The sequence below is a fragment of the Liolophura sinensis genome, chromosome 4, assembly GCF_032854445.1.
Source record: "Liolophura sinensis isolate JHLJ2023 chromosome 4, CUHK_Ljap_v2, whole genome shotgun sequence".
Lineage (NCBI taxonomy): Eukaryota > Metazoa > Mollusca > Polyplacophora > Chitonida > Chitonidae > Liolophura > Liolophura sinensis.
Window position 1 is genome coordinate 9252419 of NC_088298.1, and position 13349 is coordinate 9265767.

Sequence of the window (13349 nt, forward strand, 5' to 3'; positions counted from 1 at the left end):
TCGGGCTGATGGGGTTTAGTGTCCATGGTCATAAAACTATACGCTACGCTGCTCATCATCGTAGTCCAACAGCCTACCCAGAAAGACGAAAACCCGGCAAAGCTACGGGAGTCCGCATCGCACACCGGAGGCTGTTGACGCTCCTGTGCAAACGTCGGCGCGCGGCCGTACGCATGGCAGTCCCAAGATGACTACGCTACAGTGACGTTTGAGAGTTGGGTTTGGAGGGGAGGGGGGATAAACTGTAGTGTAATCCGCAGACTAGGAGTAGCGATTCAAAATCAACGGCTCAGTTCAATTCAACTTGAATTGTTGAATTTGATTTTTCCAAACAAAGCGTATCCTGAATAAAGAATGGTGCCTTAAATTGAAAAACACTGACCGAGGAATCGAATTCAGATTCACTCGGATAGGCTTGTTTGATGTATATAGAATGATTACAATAAAGGATCGACAGACCCCATAAAAAACAGTAGCCGGGATATAACGTGAAGCCACCTGTAATCCTCAGATGCTTAGCACCAACAGGTCCCTGGGTCACCCATGTGGTTCATTAACTTCCATGAAATAACTGAAAATACACCCTTGAAACACTAAAATCGGCACACGAGCTTGATACGTAGCGATTCAAGTTGAAAATCTCAACACAATTGAATCGGTATTGAAGCTTAACTTTGTTTCACGTTTCGTCGGTATTCACATTGCCATGCAGTATTCTTACGTACTCCGCAGTGATGAATGCGAATCCGAATGTAATTCCAGAAATACTGCAGAATTCAGCTACTCCGCTTTGACACAAAATTCCCCATATCAAAGCGGACACTGATAAAGTGTACTCTAGGCAATGTAATCGTCTCCACAGTTAATCACCGGCATCTGATACATACTTCTCAGTTAATTAATCATAATTCAGACTCGTTGACGTTGGATTAATTTATGTGAGCACGTAATAACGTTTGGAATTCCTGAAATTCAAATTTGTCCGCGTTGGCCAAATCCTGATGGTTATTATAGGTAACAGGAATGGACTCCAAAAGCTGAACAGTTTCAAAGTGAAACGAATCTTCCGCCCAATGCACAGAACACTATACACCGTCTGCTTCACTACAGCGTGCATAAACCTATATGTATGTAAATATACCATACATGTACAAACTTTCAGGGGCAGCACGTCGATGAATTTCGGCCCTGAGCGAGAGCAGTTTCCTCGTAACCCAGGCGTTCTGCCTATAACATCGGCCTGAGCTAACCACGGCGAAGTCGGTGAACGACGGAACTTGGGAAGTGGAAAGCTAGCGTTGAAGATATCCTTAAGGTAGCTTTCAAGGGGCTGTGCCAATAAATCAAGCCAAGGTTTCGTCTCAATATCCCCCAGCTTTGTTCACCGCTTGTTAGGCAGGAGGAAGAACCAGGCTGGGTATGGAGGCCAACAGGTAAAGCGACACACACCCATCCACACCACTTTATGCACGCTTCGTTAAAAATAATCCCCCAAAGTGAGGATGCTTGCCTCAAGGGAGATGTGGATGCACAAGCCGGTGGTGTAGTCAGGAAGAGAGAAGATATATGCCAGCTTGAAACACAGCGCTGTCCTTCGTGGGTTAGGCGATCCAGGCTTAAAGCCGTCTACAAACGCAAGGCGATAATCCAACGGCCGTGTGTGTAGAAGCCACATCACCAAAAACAAAGGCTACGACTTCCACACCGTCTAACGTGAGCGGTGCGTCACACGTTCCGAAAGCAGCCTCATGTAAGAATAACAGTTGATATGAACTTCACCTCGTGTCGTTAACCCCTGAAACTTTCTGCTCAGAACCTCAGCTACCGATGGAGTATACCGTCTCAAAATAGCTGGCCGAATTTTGGCTCCTGCAGTCGTGTGTCCCTGCAGGCTAACTGATGTTCCTCGGCTTAATGGTAGAGAGAGGCAACGGAGAGGTGTGCACTTCCATCAAAAAAAAAAAAAAAGGGAACGGGTGGGGGTGTAAATAAATTTCCTGGTAAATTAAGTGTCCGATATTCCGTCAAAGACGAATGGGGTCCCATGGCGCACCTTTGTGGGGGAAGACTGCAATATTTCAATGCTTGAGTACTACTGAGGATGGAATTTATTAATTTCGATCGCAACATTAGTCGATCCAGGCGCCGAATTTGACGTCATTGTTGAGACTGCTGGTAAGTAATTTCAAACTTGTACATGAGAAAAAAAAAATTCCTCGCCACAAAGACGATGAATAATGCGAAATCCCTCCTAAAACACAATAGTCATGTGTGTCTGTCCATCAAACCCAGAACTCGGACCTGAACGAAAGCCCTTGGCCCGTGTCAAGTAAACCTAGTTGATTTCGGCTCCCGAAATAGCTTTCATCACGCTACAGGCCCGCTGTATTGGTATATATGTATGCTCCCAAAGAACAGGGTTTTTAACCTGTACCGTAAACAATTAGCGAAATGTGAGCAAACCCGACGAAAAGTCTGTAACAGGCCTTGACGGATGATTCCCTCTTGCTTATTGATAAGCACATCTGGCCTGAAGCTATTTGTAACTATAATTATGGTTATGTATGATTCTCGACAGACTGAATGCTCAGCAGGCCAGAGCTGATAATGATAACATGGAACTATACACCGCGCCCCCTTAAATGTTGATCTCTTGCTAGAATAGCCTCATAATACATGGTCTCCATAGGGGCATTTCCCATTGACCAATGAGGTCGCGTTTTCGAATCCAGTTGTCGCATGTTAAATTGCTATTTTGTGCAATAATCTTTGTACTCTGCGAGCTGCTCTCTCCTTATTTCAAAAGTAAAATCCATCGCCGTCGTGAAGGGTAACCTAAGCGCTACACATTCCTTTTTTCTTCGCCGTTATGAAACACGTATATAATTCTAACAACAGCTGAGTGATAAGACAGGACCTGCGACGCAATGACCCAGAAGCCTCTCACCAAAGGCGATCGCTGTCGCATGTGCAGCTCATGCTGGCTTCCTCTCCGGCCGTACGTGGAAGGTTTGCTAACAACCTGCAGATGGTTGTGAGTTTCCTCCGGTCTCTGCCCGGTTTCCTCCCACCATAATGCTGGTCGCCGTCCTATAATTGAAATATTTTTGAACACGGCATAAAACACTAATCAAATAAATAACATGAGAGAACAATGGTATTTGTATACAATCCTTTTTTTGGTAGTAATAAACACTTGTTTACCTGCTGTCCGTTGTTTTGTAATGTGTTTGAATATTAAATGTGATGACGACACACAGGGTAGCAAGCCCCTCGTACCCTCCACTCGTCAGGTTATAGGGCAAACAGACAAAACATGGATTGTGTGACCCCCTCAGCAAAGTAACTCGTGCGTGATTAGTTAATTATAACAATTACAAAATCTCGCTTCATACATCACGAAAATAAATACAAGTACACTTGTACAGAAAACCAACACCTTACAAATGTTTATCTCCACTACAAGAGTACCATTCAAAATATCTTAAGCCGGCACTAAATATTTTTTTATATGTTTTTCAACCCAGAAGAAGTTTAGTGAAACTTCGTCTTGACTCAGCTTTTCATTTCTCCGTTATCGAGAGGAAGGTGACGTCACGTTTACTCTCGCTCCCTAACGTCGAAGGTATTTTCCGTATCATAGTCTAAGCAGTAAGTTATGGCAGATAAAAGTTCTGGACTTTGGGGCGATGAAGGCACGAGTGATATATTTTTCTCCGAAAATAGATATATTGAAAGAATATTTCTTCTACTGCTTGAACCGTTGATACAGTAGGCCCATTGTATCATTTAACTCCAGTGACTCCAGTGACCCTGTTTAATCTGCCTAGCTGCAGATGCACTGCCAAGGTATTCCTGGTTCAGGTAGTAGCCTCCGTAGACGTTATGATGGTGATTTTGACCCCTATTAAATGTTTACAAAATTGCAATAGGATTCATGCTTAATTCTGAAACAAATGGAACAAAATCTAAACACCACTGAAACTGATCTAAGCATTCGACTGTCGCTAGATTTTATGCTACAATTTTGTACCAGTGGTTTCCATGATGAGAGCAGTGCTGACCTAGTCATCGCAAACGTCAGAGAAAGCACCTCGGCTTGAACACGGCGTTTTATAAAGAAGTCTGATTGATGAAGAATTTTATTGGTAAAATATTCAGAGATCTGAAGAGAGGGTCTGTGTGCTCGAGTCGATTAGATATGGTTACTGAACGCACTGCGCGCTTTTGTAACAGATCAGGTGTGTGAGATGAGAGTGATAAGTGTTACCCCACCCCATAGAACACAAGCATAGTTCAAAAAAGGGGAAATTATTTCATTGCAAAGGATAAATAGAGCTGGTTTGTTTCTGAAGTGTTTAATATGGTTAATTATGCCAATCTTGCGAAATACCTTTTTGCATATGTAACTGATATGGAATGTCCAGGAAAGTTTGCTGTTAAACATTATACCCCAAAATTTAAATTCTGAAACATAATCTATAACTGACCCTTGCATAGAAAGCTGAGGAATGCCCTAAGGAGAAGTGGATACTGGTCCGGTGACCATACATTTCGTTTTGTTAATGTTTAACGATAGCCTGTTTGAAGTCATCCAGTCACGAATCTTTTCGAGTTCAGTAGACAAATTAATTATAAGCGTTGTCCGCAGAGATGCCGTCTTCTCATTCCCATTAACCTTCGGCATCCCTAATGAATTTTGCAATGACTCTGATATTTGCTATTAAAACTGCTCACTAAACGCTAAAATGATCGACAAACATGTATTTCGGGAGATGAATGCGGTTTTGGCCGACGTGCTTTGCTACTGTCTGACATAATTTATGATACCGTCGTTGAATGTTTACTCGACTGGCAAATCAACTGATTTACGTCTGTGGTGATCCATAGATGATGCAGACCTGCCCTACAGCACTTTGTGAAATGGCCCTTCGGCTTTCTCCTACACTCGACACCCGGTTTCCTCCCATCACAATGCTGATCGACGTCTTTTAAGTGAAATATTGTCGAGTGTAAATAAATAAATAAATAAATAAATATAGAAAATAAACTTTGAATGACATACTTTAGAGATAAATATACGGACTTTGTTGTCGTTTCTTTTAAATAGTAGATATGATATCTTTACAACACTTTATTACCGTTCTAAGTAGAGGGTGGATTATTTTCATCAATATACGCGTATTTAGCATGTCCAAATGCTATCTATTGCTTCGTCTTTGGTCGTGCGTAGGAAGGTCAGCTGGCAACCTGCGGATGGTCGTAGGTTTCCCCCGGGCTCTGTCCGGTTTCCCACCATCTCAATGCTGGCCGCCGTGATATAATATTGAAACACACTTGAGTGAAATATTCTTGATTACAGTGTAAAACACCAGTGAAATAATAAAAAAAAAATATCCATTAATTGTAAATAACCTAAACCTACATATGGTACCTTTAAAATGCTTCATAATTAACCGGAAAATGCATTAATACATGTCTTATGTTTAAATGGCACGACTAGACGTTTAAGTAGATGGTATATGGTGATTTAATTACGCAAGTATATGTTTTAATTTTAAAGACTACAGCTTTCAATACCCGTGGGGTTTTGATGATACCTCTTGTGCATGACCGCAGGGCGGTAAACTCGACCGATCTTCCATCAAGATAGTTAGTATATTAGCACTGAAAACTAAAACTCGTGTCAATTGTTGTAAGAGCACGTTTGAAACAGGAATGACACGGAACTAATTTGTTCATTCCTGAGGCTGCAGCAAAAAAACCAAAAAAAAAAACAAACATAAAACAAAAAAATCCCACTACGGACATCGGCTAACAGGATCCTGAGACGAACTCGGATCCTTTCCCACAATAAGGTTAGTTGATTGAAGGAACTAGATATAAAACAAGGTCGAGTGTTTGAAAGACCTGGATTTGTTTCTACGTGAACAAGGCCAGAAAATAGGATGTCCCAAGATTTCAATTCAAGGCCCACGATCATTAGAAATGACTTCTTCTGCCTTTATATTTCCTTTTTGATCCGTTAGCCTTATCCAAAGAAATCACACAGAGATCCGGCTGTTTAGACACGATAGCAGTGCATCTTATACTTAGTACTCCATTTGCTCTCAATTCTCACAACCTAATTTCTGAAGAAGGTAAGAGTTCGAATCTGGCCCTCACTTAATTTTTTTTTTTTTTTGCAGCCCGAAAGTTGTTTGAGAGTCAATATCTCTCAAGACCAAAACAAAAGGTTCTTCTTATCAGACATGAAAAGCGAGGGACAATAATCCGGTCCCGACTCCTTCGTTGCCAACTATTTCGAATGTTACCACATGTTGGTCAAGAAATTTCGTGCAGATTCATTTTGTGACCCCTCAGATTATGTTTGAATCAAAAACAGCTTGATTCATGCATACGTTTTGCGTATTTAGAGTGAGATAAAATATCTCCGCTCCTATATCACTATTATGAATGGTTCCCTTCAGAAAGGAATTATTCTTCAATAGTAGTAAGATGCCCGTGGCTTTAGCGCTAGACACAAGACAAAAAACATGACACCCCACATAGTCACAGTATACTGACACCAGACATGACACCCACGTAGTATCAGTACACCAAGTCAACCACTGTGTAGCCACGAATCAGCTTCGTGTGTAACAATCTTTGCTATGGCATCCTACCCGTAACTGTGCATCGGAATTAGCCCACCTGTCTCCAAGGTACAGGGTGTAGACCTTCTATTATGTTTACATACTTTGTAATTGGTCCAACGATCAATTGCGGCCGAAGACAATAAGAATAACTGGATTAACGCCATGTATAAAATGTTATTAATGCAAACATACATTGTAGTTGTTTTCTGAGTCACTGACAAAAATAATATTTGTCAATTAAGATTCCGGGAATAACACTGCCTTGATCTCTACATGGTCACAGTGTCAGTTAAACGGTACATTTTTTGACGCACTCACACAAAGAACAACTTGTTCTCGGTTAGACATTATTTATTTGATAGGTGTTTTACGCCGTATTCAAAAATATTTCACTTATTCGACGGCAGCCGGCATTATGGTGGGAGGAAGACTATCTTGAGAATCTTATCTAACCCAACACGATGCTATCAGATTTCGTGGCATCATCTGTGACGTAGCCTTTACCCATTCACCCCATGAAGTGACATATGATAACACAGAACTACTGCCTAAGACATCATTCTGAGATCGTTTACAATGATTTAGTTACGTATAGCCGAAGGGCCATTTCGCACAGTGTTGTACGATAAGCGTGTATCATTTACGGACGACCAACTAAAATTAGTTGATTTACAAGCTGTGTAATATTAAACGGCTGTATTATAAATTGTGTCAAAGAGTAGCATACCGTCTCGGCCCAAACTGCATTCATCTCCCCAGTAGATTGTAGGCCTACTTAGAAAAGCTGTCTAAATTATACAAAAACATTTTTTTTATCTTTCATATTAGCACTTAGTCAGCAGTTTCTAAATAACAATTGTCAGTCAGTGAAAAATTCCTCAGGGATGCCGATGGTTTATGGGAATGAGAAGAAGGCATCTCACTGGACAATGCTTAAAATTCATTAAGTCTTATGATATGATTACTTTTTCTCCACATTCATTAGAACTGAATAATTTCACTTTTGTTCCTTCGTCTTTCTCGCATACAAGGGGTGACTTTGTTTCCTGCTTTCTTTTGTAAAATACAGCAAAATTATTGAAAAGCCGTGTTCAAGCCGATGTGCTTTCTCTGACGTCCTCATTTTGGCTTCCTCTCCGGCCGTAAGTGGGAAGGTCTGTCAGCAACCTGCGGATGGTCGTGGGTTTCCCCCGGGCTGTGCCCAGTTTCCACCCACCATAATGCTGGCCGCCGTCGTATAAGTGAAATATTCTTGAGTACGGCGTAAAACAGCAATCAAATAAATAAATAAATTCTCTGACGTCCGCGATAACTTGGTCAGCACTGCTTTCATCTTAGAAGCCACCATTACAAAATTGTAGCATAAAATGCAGCGACAGTCGAATGCCTAGATCAGCCTCAGTGGTGCTTACATTTATTTCCATTTGATTCAGAATTGAGCTTGAATCTAGTTGTACAACAATGATATTGTTATCTGCCATGTGTCTGCAAAATTTCAAAGCATTATGTTGAAAAATAAGTTACAAATAAAAATAGTTCACCACACGAGTGTCTCAAAAAACACAAAGGGAAAACATTAAAATGTTTTGAGGAGAATCGTAAGAGAGGGCAAAAACAAAAACTTCACGGACAAAAGCCCTGCCGACAATAACTTCACAGACAAAACCTCAATTTGACAAAAACGTCACAGACAAAAGCCCTGCCAACAAAAACCTCACAGACAAAAGCCCTGGGAACAAAAACTTCACAGACAAAAGCCCCGCGAATTAAAAACTCACAGACAAAAGCCCTGTGGGCAAAAGCCTCACAAGGAAAAGCTCTGCGGACAAAAACCTCATAGACAAAAGCGCTGTGGACAAATATACATATTTATTGTGGTTTGTAGGTGGAACGGTGTAATTTGTCGTATACCTTGTCAACGGAATTCACATGGTGCGATTTGTTGCATATCTTGTCAACGGAATTCCCATTCTGCGAATTGTCGTATACCTTGTCAACGGAATTCACACTCTACGAATTGTCGTATACCTTGTCATCGGAATTCCCAATCTGCGAATTGTCGTATACCTTGTCAATGGAGTTCATACGGAACGATATTTCATACCCATTTCATCAAGTCTATTTCATCAAATGTCGCGATCAGACGATGCAGTTCCTCAAACGCATGTTCTGTTTTCATTCGACTTGTCGCATTCGACTTGTTAATCGCCGAAAAATACGTTAAATTTAACACAAAGCCTGTTGTCTGAGTGATGCTAGAGTGTATTTTGCTATCTGTTATTTCAACAGATTATTCTGTTAATTATAGCACACATATTGTGTTAATTCAACACAGTTAATGTATCAGACTGACAAGATATTCTGTTGAATATGACAAGTTGTTATGTTTAAATGACAGAATACATTGTAGCATCGCTCAAACAACAGACATTAATTGTTTTTTTTTTGTTTTTGAGTTTGCAGCAAGCGTGCAATTACGTAATTATACTGAACGGGTTGGATATGTACAAAAGCAGACGGTTATGCTGTATAGACCCGGACGGTTACAGCTACAGACGTGAAAGAGGTCGATCGATGAGACCTCTTGTTGATTGACATTCAGATTCGGACGATCTGACAGACCCTATACAGCATACACATAAATACATTCTTGTATGTATATTATCATCACTTTCTCCTTTATAAATCGCGAGGATAGAAGTGTTAAGCACTCACTGTTCAGTAAATGTATGGCCTGTTTTAAGGTGTCATGTCTGGTGTCCGTAACGTGTTAAACAAAATAGCTTCAAAAGAAAAAGATAACATATAATATAACTAAATATCTGGCTGAGTTAACGACAACAGACATTTTTTTTGTCTGACGTGCGAGGCAACCATAAATCAACTTCTAATAAGGAATTCTCATGAGACCATGGGATGCTCCAGATTAAAGCAACCGGAAATATGATGTCGCGTCACTCGTACTTCAGGCACATAGGTATATATGGTTAAAAGGCAAAACAGTGTTCAGTGTGATGGAAACGGAAACAGACACGTCCTCGGGTTATAGAAATAACTCGCCACGGATTGGTTAAAATTAATAACATAGTGGCGTTTTCCATTGTCTCAATGTGCATGGGTTGGGCATTGTGCTGTTAACAATTCCTGTAGAATCGATGGATACATACACATGGTCTAGTGTTAGCTTTTATATTAAGGAATTTTAATACAATACGATCAGTAATATTTCACCTTTCACCTAATAGCCATGTTCTTTCTTTTTTTCATTTTTGGCCTGTAAGACTGCAGCCATGCAGGTTTACGAATTAGAAGACGCAGATCTTCGCAACGTATACCACAACAAAAATGCCACGAGAGAGAATGTCATTAGAGAGATTAGCAAAAGGGAAAATGTCACAAGAGAGAATAAACTCGTACAAGAGAGAATGTCACAAGGGAGAATGGTGCAAGGGAATGTCACATTACACAGTGTCACCAGAAAGAATGTCACCAGAGAAAATAAACTGGTACAAGAGAGAATGTCACAAGGGAGAATGGTACAAGGGAATGTCACATTACACAGTGTCACCAGAAAGAATGTCACCAGAGAGAATAGATCACAAGGGAGAATGGCACTAGACAGAGTGTCTCAAGGGAGAAAGTCACAAGAGAGACTTTCAAGAGGGAATGACACAAGAGAGAAAGACACAAAGGAGAGTGTCAACAGAGAGGTTGTCACGAGAGAATGTCATCAGAGAGAAGGACGCAAGAGAAAATGTCACAAAACAGAATGTCACGAGAGAATGTCAACAGAGAGGATGGTACAAGCAAGATTGTCAAGAGCGGATTGTCACAAGAGAGAAAGACACACGAGAGAATGTCAACAGAGAGAATAGTACAAGAGAGAATGTCACAAGAAAGAGTATCACAAGAGAGAGTGTCACAAGAGAGAGTGTCACAAGAAAGAATGACACAAGAGAGAATGACACAAGAGAGACTGTCACAAGAGAGAATGACACCAGAGAGAATGGTACAACAGAAAATGGCACAACAGAGAATATCACAACAGAGAATGTCACAACAGAGAATGTCAACAGAGAGAATGGCACAAGAGAGAGTGTCACAAGGGAGAATGTCACAACAGAGAATGTCACAACAGAGAATGTGACAAGGGAGAATGTCACAACAGAGAATGTCACAACAGAGAATGTGACAAGGGAGAATGTCACAACAGAGAATGTCACAACAGAGAATGTGACAAGGGAGAATGTCACAACAGAGAATGTCACAACAGAGAATGTCACAAGGGAGAATGTCACAACAGAGAATGTCACAAGGGAGAATGTCACAACAGAGAATGTCACAAGGGAGAATGTCACAACAGAGAATGTCACAACAGAGAATGTGACAAGGGAGAATGACACAACAGAGAATGTCACAAGGGAGAATGTCACAACAGAGAATGTCACAAGGGAGAATGTCACAACAGAGTACCAAAATACCAAAGGAATGTGAAAACCGCAGCATTGCTTTATTTTCTTATTTGACTGGAACTTTTATTTATCTCTTTATCTTGTGTTTGATGTCTTATTACAAGACGATGGGCAGTCGGGTGTACTGGGAGAAATAACCATGTTAGGCTACCAACCTTTATGTTATCAACATCAATTAACCCAGACTAACGTTTGTGTGAGCAACGAGGTATTTACTCTGCTTTAACTTATAGCAAACCCAAACGAAGCATTTCCACATACATGTATGCTATATTGTATTAGTAAGAACGTTAAACCCCAAAGATGACAAAGAAATACAGTTGTCGTACACTTCATTCGTCTGCTCGACAAACGGCGTCCAGGCTGATCGAAAAGTATACAGAAAATGACAGAATTAGAAAAAATGCTTATTGATCTGTGCGTATTAATGGATATTTCTGCGGTTTGCTGAAGACAGTATAACCGTTTTTAGAGATTAAAACTGGATATGGATGACAAAAGAACGATCCAATTCTGCAACTGGGTATTAATATGCGCTTTCGTCTGTCACAGCCCGAAGTCGTGCAACGAATACAGATGAAATCATTTCTGGGTTTATTCTTACTAAAAAAAAAATAAATAGATAAGAGTTCCAATTTGTTGACAATATCACATGCAGAAAATCGATTTTCGTGGATGTAGACCACTGTATAGACTCCAGAGCTTTCACTCACTAACGAGTTTCTTATAGTTTTTTTTATTGTATTTTCCTGTATGGCCATCGTTTTAGTTCCAAAATATCAAAATTGTTTTTGGTTCCAGTTCAGTTTGGAAGAAGAGAGAAGGGATATGAGAACTGAGCTTCGTCGATGACCATTCTCATCCACAGCCTTGTCTGTTAATAAAATCTTTCCATTTAAATGTCGACCCCACACCCCCATCCCGCCCTTGCCATACACATCACCGAATGTGGCTGTTTAATCTCTCTTTTCGTTTCCTGTTGCATCTATGTCCCGTATTGCTGTAAACATCGACAGCTCCACAATGCATTGAAACTAAAAAAAAAAAAAAATCCGGGTGCAATATTCGAATTATTTATTTACTGACTGGTGTTTTGCGCCGTACTCAAGAATATTTCACTTATACGACGGCGGTCAGCATTATGATGGGAGGAAATCGGGCACAGCCCGGGGGAAACCTTCCCCACGTACGGCCGCAGAGGAAGCCAGCATGAGCTGGACTTGAACTCACAGCGACCGCATTGGTGAGAGGCTCCCGGGTTTATGCTGCATATTCGCACTGTTTGTAAATCTACCTGTGAATTTAAGTTGTCCGCGAGTCTGTGGATCATTCATATATTGTCAGCGGTATTATAAACATTAATAAAAGGCCGAGAGCCAACATTTGTAATGTCAATATTCATGTCGTAAATGCCTCGTATCGTCATGTTTGCCCAAATGTCATAGCGCTCAGAATACGTTGTAATATTTCTGCTGACAATAGTATTTATAATGTAAATTTTATTTATTTATTTGATTCGAGTATTAGGCCGTACTCAAGGATATTTCACTTATACAGCAGCGGTCAGCATTATACGGTGGAAGGAAACCTAACAGGGCCTAAGAGAAACACACCACCATCCGCAGGTAATGTCAATTTTTGTTTTGTCAATATTTATTTATCTGTTTATTGCTCAACAACATACTCCAGAATATTTCACTTATATCACTGCGGTCAGTTTTGTCGGTGACTCACAGATATCTACATAATCAAGATAATTTATGTGGTGTTCAAGAAACGCCATCTTTGCTGATCACTTATTGTCACCAAGGTTAAATGCACAAATACTGACAACAACAGCATCTACAAATTCCCTCGCCATGGCGGGGTTTGAACCCACATCTCGGCAAGCACGTTAAACACTGGGCCAAGGGCCCCCCTCCTTCCCCATGATGTCAGTATTTGTCAGATCAATATTCAGGTTGGCAAATATTAAATACACTAAATAAATTAATCTGTTAACTTTAACACCAAGTCTGTTGTCTGAGTGATGCTAGAATGTATTTCTGTTATCATAACATAATGCTGTCATATTCAACATAATATCCTGTTACAGTCTACTAAAATCTTTATGTACAATTCATAGAATATGTGTTATATTTAACAAAATAATCTGTGACAATAGCAGAATACATTCTAACATCATCCATGCCGACAACAGGTTTTTTCTGTTAAAATTAACAGATTATTTTATTGAGTG